Source organism: Salmo salar, unplaced genomic scaffold (assembly GCF_905237065.1).
Source record: "Salmo salar unplaced genomic scaffold, Ssal_v3.1, whole genome shotgun sequence".
In the NCBI taxonomy this organism is placed as follows: Eukaryota; Metazoa; Chordata; class Actinopteri; order Salmoniformes; family Salmonidae; genus Salmo; species Salmo salar.
This window is the reverse complement of record NW_025548792.1, coordinates 366,245-376,264: the sequence shown is the minus strand read 5'-3', so window position 1 is coordinate 376,264 and position 10,020 is coordinate 366,245. Positions and strand designations below refer to the sequence as shown.

The 10,020-nt window shown below is 37.6% G+C and overlaps 1 long non-coding RNA gene across 1 annotated transcript; it reads left to right on the top strand.

Annotated features, from left to right (window-relative positions):
* The first annotated feature begins 547 nt into the window (after window positions 1-547).
* LOC123733296 (uncharacterized) lies at window positions 548-4,935 on the top strand. The gene is made up of 3 exons (XR_006763731.1): window positions 548-589; window positions 2,205-2,272; window positions 4,891-4,935. It is a non-coding gene; the product is annotated as an uncharacterized lncRNA (long non-coding RNA).
* The last annotated feature ends 5,085 nt before the right edge of the window (window positions 4,936-10,020 follow it).

The window sequence follows — 10,020 nt, the reverse complement described above, 5'->3', positions numbered from 1 at the left end:
CATGGTTTTAGCAGTTGAAATTCCGTCCCGGACCCCCCTACTGGCTATGAGCTAAGCCACCAATGTCTTCACATCCTAGGGGAGAGAGGAGCTGCTACCCCTGGGGAGAGAGGAGCTGCTACCCCTGGGGAGAGAGGAGCTGCTACCCCTGGGGAGATAGGAGCTGCTACCCCTGGGGAGAGTGGAGCTGCTACCCCTGGGGAGAGAGAGGAGCTGCTACCCCTGGGGTGAGAAGAACTGCAACCAGCAGAGACTGCGACCATGCTCGGGAAGAGCTTAGTGATTGGTGATTGTTGGGGCATGATTGGCAGGAGCTTCAGTAATGAAGACTGCTGCACTTGCTGATGTTTCACAATATGCCACGGCCGTCTCAGTCACCAGGTCTCAACACAATAGAACACCACCATCCCTCCAATAGACTTCCAGACAGTTGTAGAATGTTTGCCAAGGCACATTGTAAGAGCTGTAAAGAGAGAGGGACTCGGAGAGAGAACAGGTAGAACCTGATATGTAAATGAGCAGAGCAAACGAAAGTAACTTTCAACGACCGAATGATCATTCAGACTCTGTTTCTATTGAGAGATAAAAGGTAAGACGACGATTGTTATGTGTATTAATATAGTTGATGATATTGTTGTGTGTATTAATATAGTCGATGGTATTGTTATGTGTATTCATATAGTTGATGATATTGTTGTGTGTATTAATATAGTTGATGATATTGTTATGTGTATTAATATAGTTTATGATATTGTTATGTGTATTAATATAGTTGATGATATTGTTGTGTGTATTCATATAGTTGATGATATTGTTATGTGTATTAATATAGTTGATGATATTGTTATGTGTATTAATATAGTTGGTGATATTGTTGTGTGTATTCATATAGTTGGTGATATTGTTGTGTGTATTCATATAGTTAATGATATTGTTATGTGTATTCATATAGTTGATGGTATTGTTGTGTGTATTAATATAGTTGGTGATATTGTTATGTGTATTAATATAGTTGATGATATTGTTATGTGTATTCATATAGTTAATTATATTTTTGGTGGACAGTGTTATAATAGTCCTACTCTCCTTAAAATGTTTTGGATATAATTTAGATGCGTGGGGTGAATTCGTTCTGTGCCCATCTGTGTGCCCCAGGGTGATTGCTCCTACATTATCTACAATCTAAAAGCAAAACGTTTGGCAACAGAAACCGTTTAGGTCACATTGTACAGCGTTTAGAGTAAACGGTTTATGTTTTATTTAACATCTTAAAACTGTTGGCTGTGGAGTAAACTAATGAATACGACCCAGGTTGTTGCCTACGACTCGGCATGTTGATACCTGCCTCTTGCTGAAACCTGAACGTAGCCTGAGGGGTATACTATGATACAGGCTTGATATACTGGTTTTCTAAAGCTAGACAGCTTCAGTTAGCTTCACATTCCAGCTCAGGCCTCACCCATCAGAATATACAGAACAGAACAGAAAAAAATCGCAATGAAGTTTCAAGGTGAGAATCCTGCCAGGGATTATTGTAAAGTGTGTAGATAAATTAAATGTAATGTTAGTATAGTGAATGACAGTAAAACACTCCTAACAGTCTACTACTACTGAGACAGAAAACTCAAGTCTGAAATTTCTATGTGGAAATTACAAACTTCAGAAGCCTTTTAAACCTCAAATACACTACAAGTTATATATTTCCTGCATTGCTGGAAAGTTCTTCTGCAGTGGGGGTGATCAAATTAAGATCCTACATCTGTACACATAATTGTACATGGGGATATGTATGGGGGTCTATAACATCCAATCACAGAGGTTTATATCAGCTGACAGTTGCAATGTTATTGCTAATAACTCAAACTGCCCTTTTCAGATAAAGACATAAACTCTGTACAGATGTAGGATCTTAATTTGATCACCCTGTTGCAGAAAAACTAAACTTGTAGTGTATTTGAGTGTAATTAAACTTTAGAAAAGGTTTCTGAAGATGATAAATTCCACTTTCCCATTTTAAAACTGTTCATTAATTATAATCCACACAATAATTCAAATGTCCTGTTTCTGCAGGATTATTTTCCTGGTGTAGCAAACTGGCTCAAATTAAGATCCAACATCTGCAGAAATATACCCCTTTCTAATGTAGATGGCTCTATTGAGATTCACTTTTGACCATTTGACATCTTGTATTTACTGTTGTTTAGGCTGGTTGAATGAGTTGCCTGTGAAAGCTACTTCATCTGCAAGAAAACAGGCGGCTGCACCAGTGACTGTGAGAAGTTTTGTGATTTCCTCATATGAACGTGAAAGGAAGTGTGTTGTCTACGTAGTTACAAAAATGGCTGTTGAAACTGTGGCACATATTTCTCGGTAACATTGAATAAATGTGTTGGTATGTAGGAAAGACGGGCAGACTCTCGTACTGTTGGTCTAGACTACCTACAAACTATTATAAGGCTATGATCACTTATCATGCCGACAAACCTGATGTTCTCTGTGAACTGATCTGAACAGGTTTAGGCTGGTCATCTATGATATGTAGGTTATATACAGTACATTCTCTGTCCTGCTACTGGTAGGACTATAACATTATGTTGATCTGAACAGGTTTAGACTGGTCATCTATGATATGTAGGTTATATACAGTACATTCTCTGTCCTGCTACTGGTAGGACTATAACATTATGTTGATCTGAACAGGTTTAGACTGGTCATCTATGATATGTAGGTTATATACAGTACATTCTCTGTCCTGCTACTGGTAGGACTATAACATTATGTTGATCTGAACAGGTTTAGACTGGTCATCTATGATATGTAGGTTATATACAGTACATTCTCTGTCCTGCTACTGGTAGGACTATAACATTATGTTGATCTGAACAGGTTTAGACTGGTCATCTATGATATGTAGGTTATATACAGTACATTCTCTGTCCTGCTACTGGTAGGACTATAACATTATGTTGATCTGAACAGGTTTAGACTGGTCATCTATGATATGTAGGCTATAGCCGAGGTATAGACCTTGATCTGCATATCACTAACAAACTGCTATTATACATTATAACCTAGTCTACTTTAAATAATATAAAATCTCTCACTTGATGCAAAAAACCTTTCTGAATGGTTCAACAATTTCCTCCTTGGATCAATCATGCCCGTTTTAGCCCTTCTGTCTATATTCTCAGATATGTTTAGAAAAGAACAGATTGAAAGACAATAAATAGCCTACTGTTAGTGAATACAAATACGTGTGAGACATGGCCTTGTGTTGCTGTACTGTCTATAACTACCTTAACAAACAGTGACTTATTATTATTATTATTATTATTATTATTATTGTTGTTGTTCTGTCTATAACTACCTTAACAAACAGTGACTTATTATTATTATTATTATTATTATTATTATTATTATTGTTATTGTTCTATCTATAACTACCTTAACAAACAGTGACTTATTATTATTATTATTATTATTATTATTGTTGCTGTACTGTCTATGACTACCTTAACAAACAGTGACTTATTATTATTATTATTATTATTATTATTGTTATTGTTGCTGTTCTGTCTATAACTACCTTAACAAACAGTGACTTATTATTATTATTATTATTATTATTATTATTATTATTATTGTTGTTGTTCTGTCTATAACTACCTTAACAAACAGTGACTTATTATTATTATTATTATTATTATTATTATTATTGTTGTTGTTCTGTCTATAACTACCTTAACAAACAGTGACTTATTATTATTATTATTATTGTTATTGTTATTGTTGTTGTTCTGTCTATAACTACCTTAACAAACAGTGACTTATTATTATTATTATTGACAGTTACCATGGAGATGAAATGTCACAACAACATGTTCATGTGATGCTTTAAATCACCTGACTGTTTCTATGTCTGTTAGTAAATGTTTTATTTCTCTAAGAGATAATGAATACATGAGAACAATTGACAGTCAATAATTAGTTGTCACTGTGTTAACCACAACCAACATGCTGGATCTCTGTTTAGTTGTCACTGTGTTAACCACAACCAACATGCTGGATCTCTGTTTAGTTGTCACTGTGTTAACCACAACCAACATGCTGGATCTCTGTTTAGTTGTCACTGTGTTAACCACAACCAACATGCTGGATCTCTGTTTAGTTGTCACTGTGTTAACTACAACCAACACGCTGGATCTCTGTTTAGTTGTCACTGTGTTGACCACAACCAACATGCTGGATCTCTGTTTAGTTGTTACTGTGTTGACCACAACCAACATGCTGGATCTCTGTTTAGTTGTCACTGTGTTAACCACAACCAACATGCTGGATCTCTGTTTAGTTGTCACTGTGTTAACCACAACCAACATGCTGGATCTCTGTTTAGTTGTTACTGTGTTGACCACAACCAACATGTTGGATCTCTGTTTAGTTGTCACTGTGTTAACCACAATCAACCTGCTGGATCTCTGTTTAGTTGTCACTGTGTTAACCACAACCAACATGCTGGATCTCTGTTTAGTTGTCACTGTGTTAACTACAACCAACACGCTGGATCTCTGTTTAGTTGTTACTGTGTTAACCACAACCAACATGCTGGATCTCTGTTTAGTTGTCCCTGTGTTAACCACAACCAACATGCTGGATCTCTGTTTAGTTGTCACTGTGTTAACCACAACCAACATGCTGGATCTCTGTTTAGTTGTTACTGTGTTAACCACAACCAACATGCTGGATCTCTGTTTAGTTGTCCCTGTGTTAACCACAACCAACATGCTGGATCTCTGTTTAGTTGTCACTGTGTTAACCACAACCAACATGCTGGATCTCTGTTTAGTTGTCACTGTGTTGACCACAATCAACATGCTGGATCTCTGTTTACAGGGGTCAGTGCTCTAAAATGAGTCTCTCTGGGGAGAGAGAGGAGGGGGGCCCTGCCTCTAAAATGAATCTCTCTGGGGGACATGACACCAAAGCTAAGAGGTGAGATAACAATTTTATGAATAATTTATTAAGTTTATTTCCTAAATAATTAGCTATCTTAAGGTGAATGCACTTACTGTACATCTCTCTGGATAAGAGCATCTGCTAAATCAGGGGTTCTCAATCCAGGGTCTGCGGAGGTACTGCAGGGGTTCTGCAGGAAGTGTGGGGAGTGGTGGTGTATCCAGGGAGAAAACTAAACTAATATTCTGAAATGTCATTGTGGTCTTATGTTCCCATCTATTGGAATTATTTAGCAACTGCAGTAGTGCTGAAAAAATGTGTTATTCCTTACTAAAGTAGTAATTACTGAGAATTACTAGTTAATTGTATCACTTACAATCATAAAATAACAACTTATACCATAACAAACAATTAAACTGACATAAACCAAAAACACTATATATGTAGTTATTTAGTTAATTACCAAATTGAGCCGGTCGGTCACATTTGAGAGTGAGGCAGATATATAGCATTTTGCATAAAAAAACATGATTTCTGTCTCTGAAATGAAACCATCAAGTGATAGATTTTAAACAAATCCTTGTCTGTGAGAGATGTAATAATTAATACATAATTTCTTTAAACAATAAAAGCTCATTTCTGTAAAGTGATATGTTGCGTTTTGGAACTCTTCTTATGTTTCCCATCTGAGATCAGAGTAGATGAGAGATGTAATGTTTGTCTCTGTTGTGTTGAAGTCCAATCAAGCAGGAGAGACCAGCCTCCCCTGTTCCCAGCTGTGTGTCCATGAAGAGTGACCTGTCTATGAATCTTCCTATATCCTTTAGAGAGGGAGACTTTTCTACTGAACAAAGGTAAGAAGAACTCATGGGTCATGGTCAGTGAGTTAAACAACACTGTCTCTAGTCATTTCTCCTCTCCCATTTTCACATTTATTTTTTCAATTTTCATAGTCTTTAAACAATATTAAACAAACACAACATTCCCTCCCTGTTTGTGTGTGTGTGTGTGTGTGTGTGTGTGTGTGTGTGTGTGTGTGTGTGTGTGTGTGTGTGTGTGTGTGTGTGTGTGTGTGTGTGTGTGTGTGTGCTCTCCCTGGATGAAGAGATATAATCTCTATCCTGATTGCCTAGTCACTTTTATCCTTACCTACATATACATATTACCTCAATTACCTGGTACCCCTGCACATTGACTCAGTACTGGTACTCCTTATAGTCTCATTATTACCTCAACTACCTGGTACCCCTGCACATTGACTCAGTACTGGTACTCCTTATAGTCTCATTATTACCTCAACTACCTGGTACCCCTGCACATTGACTCAGTACTGGTACTCCTTATAGTCTCATTATTACCTCAACTACCTGGTACCCCTGCACATTGACTCAGTACTGGTACTCCGTATAGCCTGATCTCTGAGAGTGAGACAGAAATATACTATTACTGTGTTAAACCTAGCAGTACTACTGATTTCTCTGAGAGTGAGGCAGATATATATTATTACTGTGTTAAACCTAGCAGTACTACTGATTTCACTGAGAGGCAGATATATATTATTACTGTGTTAAACCTAGCAGTACTACTGATTTCTCTGAGAGGCAGATATATATTATTACTGTGTTAAACCTAGCAGTACTACTGATTTCCCTGAGAGTGAGGCAGATATATATTATTACTGTATTAAACCTAGCAGTACTACTGATTTCTCTGAGAGTGAGGCAGATATATATTATTACTGTATTAAACCTAGCAGTACTACTGATTTCTCTGAGAGTGAGGCAGATATATATTATTACTGTATTAAACCTAGCAGTACTACTGATTTCTCTTAGAGGCAGATATATATTATTACTGTGTTAAACCTAGCAGTACTACTGATTTCACTGAGAGGCAGATATATATTATTACTGTATTAAACCTAGCAGTACTACTGATTTCTCTGAGAGGCAGATATATATTATTACTGTATTAAACCTAGCAGTACTACTGATTTCCCTGAGAGTGAGGCAGATATATATTATTACTGTATTAAACCTAGCAGTACTACTGATTTCTCTGAGAGGCAGATATGTATTATTACTGTGTTAAACCTAGCAGTACTACTGATTTCTCTGAGAGTGAGGCAGATATATAGCATTTAGCAAAAAAACATTATTTCTCTCTCTGAAATGAAACCATCAAGTGATAGATTTTAAAGAAATACATGTCTGTCACTGAACAACGCCATGCCATGATTAGATAGTGAAATAACACACCAATCTCTTCCATAATTTCTTTAAACCATAAAGGCAAATTTCCGAACATTTCTGTAAAGTGATATGTTGCATGTTGGAACTCTTCTTATGTTTCCCATCTGAGATCAGAGTAGATGAGAGATGTAATGTTTGTCTCTGTTGTGCTGAAGACCAATCAAGCCGGAGAGACCAGCCTCCCCTGTACCCAGCTGTGTGTCCATGAAGAGTGACCGGTCTATGGATCGTCCTATAATGTTTAGAGAGGGAGACTTTTCTACTGAACAAAGGTAAGAAGAACTCATGGGTCATGGTCAGTGAGTTAAACAACACTGTCTCTAGTCATTTCTCCTCTCCCATTTTCACATTTCTTTTGGTTGTTTTCATAATCATTAGGCTAATACTTTAGTCCATTTTCATAGTGCTAAAACAATATTAAACAAACACAACGTTCCCTCCACGTGTGTGTGTGTGTGTGTGTGTGTGTGTGTGTGTGTGTGTGTGTGTGTGTGTGTGTGTGTGTGTGTGTGTGTGTGTGTGTGTGCACTCCCTGGATGAGGAGATATAATCTCTATCCTGATTGCCTAGTCACTTTTATCCCTACCTACATGTACATATTACCTCAATTACCTAAACTACCTGGTACCCCTGCACATTGACTCAGTACTGGTACTCCTTATAGTCTCATTATTACCTCAACTACCTGGTACCCCTGCACATTGACTCAGTACTGGTACTCCTTATAGTCTCATTATTACCTCAACTACCTGGTACCCCTGCACATTGACTCAGTACTGGTACTCCTTATAGTCTCATTATTACCTCAACTACCTGGTACCCCTGCACATTGACTCAGTACTGGTACTCCTTGTAGCGTCATTATTACCTAAACTACCTGGTACCCCTGCACATTGACTCAGTACTGGTACTCCTTATAGTCTCATTATTACCTCAACTACCTGGTACCCCTGCACATTGACTCAGTACTGGTACTCCTTATAGTCTCATTATTACCTCAACTACCTGGTACCCTGCACATTGACTCAGTACTGGTACTCCTTATAGTCTCATTATTACCTCAACTACCTGGTACCCCTGCACATTGACTCAGTACTGGTACTCCTTATAGTCTCATTATTACCTCAACTACCTGGTACCCCTGCACATTGACTCAGTACTGGTACTCCTTGTAGCGTCATTATTACCTAAACTACCTGGTACCCCTGCACATTGACTCAGTACTGGTACTCCTTATAGTCTCATTATTACCTCAACTACCTGGTACCCCTGCACATTGACTCAGTACTGGTACTCCTTATAGTCTCATTATTACCTCAACTACCTGGTACCCCTGCACATTGACTCAGTACTGGTACTCCTTACAGCCTCATTATTACCTCAACTACCTGGTACCCCTGCACATTGACTCAGTACTGGTACTCCTTATAGTCTCATTATTACCTCAACTACCTGGTACCCCTGCACATTGACTCAGTACTGGTACTCCTTATAGCCTCATTATTACCTCAACTACCTGGTACCCCTGCACATTGACTCAGTACTGGTACTCCTTATAGTCTCATTATTACCTCAACTACCTGGTACCCCTGCACATTGACTCAGTACTGGTACTCCTTGTAGTCTCATTATTACCTCAACTACCTGGTACCCCTGCACATTGACTCAGTACTGGTACTCCTTATAGTCTCATTATTACCTCAACTACCTGGTACCCCTGCACATTGACTCAGTACTGGTACTCCTTATAGTCTCATTATTACCTCAACTACCTGGTACCCCTGCATATTGACTCAGTACTGGTACTCCGTATAGCCTGATCTCTGAGAGTGAGACAGATATATATTATTACTGTGTTAAACCTAGCTGTACTACTGATTTCTCTGAGAGGCAGATATATATTATTACTGTGTTAAACCTAGCAGTACTACTGATTTCTCTGAGAGGCAGATATATATTATTACTGTGTAAAACCTAGCAGTACTACTGATTTCTCTGAGAGTGAGGGAGATATATATTATTACTGTGTAAAACCTAGCAGTACTACTGATTTCTCTGAGAGGCAGATATATATTATTACTGTGTTAAACCTAGCAGTACTACTGATTTCTCTGAGAGTGAGGCAGATATATATTATTACTGTATTAAACCTAGCAGTACTACTGATTTCTCTGCGAGTGAGGCAGATATATATTATTACTGTATTAAACCTAGCAGTACTACTGATTTCTCTGAGAGGCAGATATATATTATTACTGTATTAAACCTAGCAGTACTACTGATTTCTCTGAGAGGCAGATATATATTATTACTGTATTAAACCTAGCAGTACTACTGATTTCTCTGAGAGGCAGATATATATTATTACTGTGTTAAACCTAGCAGTACTACTGATTTCTCTGAGAGGCAGATATATATTATTACTGTGTTAAACCTAGCATTACTACTGATTTCTCTGAGAGGCAGATATATATTATTACTGTTTTAAACCTAGCAGTACTGCTGATTTCTCTGAGAGTGAGGCAGATATATATTATTACTGTATTAAACCTAGCAGTACTACTGATTTCTCTGCGAGTGAGCAAGATATATATTATTACTGTATTAAACCTAGCAGTACTACTGATTTCTCTGAGAGGCAGATATATATTATTACTGTATTAAACCTAGCAGTACTACTGATTTCTCTGAGAGGCAGATATATATTATTACTGTGTTAAACCTAGCAGTACTACTGATTTCTCTGAGAGGCAGATATATATTATTACTGTGTTAAACCTAGCATTACTACTGATTTCTCTGAGAGGCAGATATA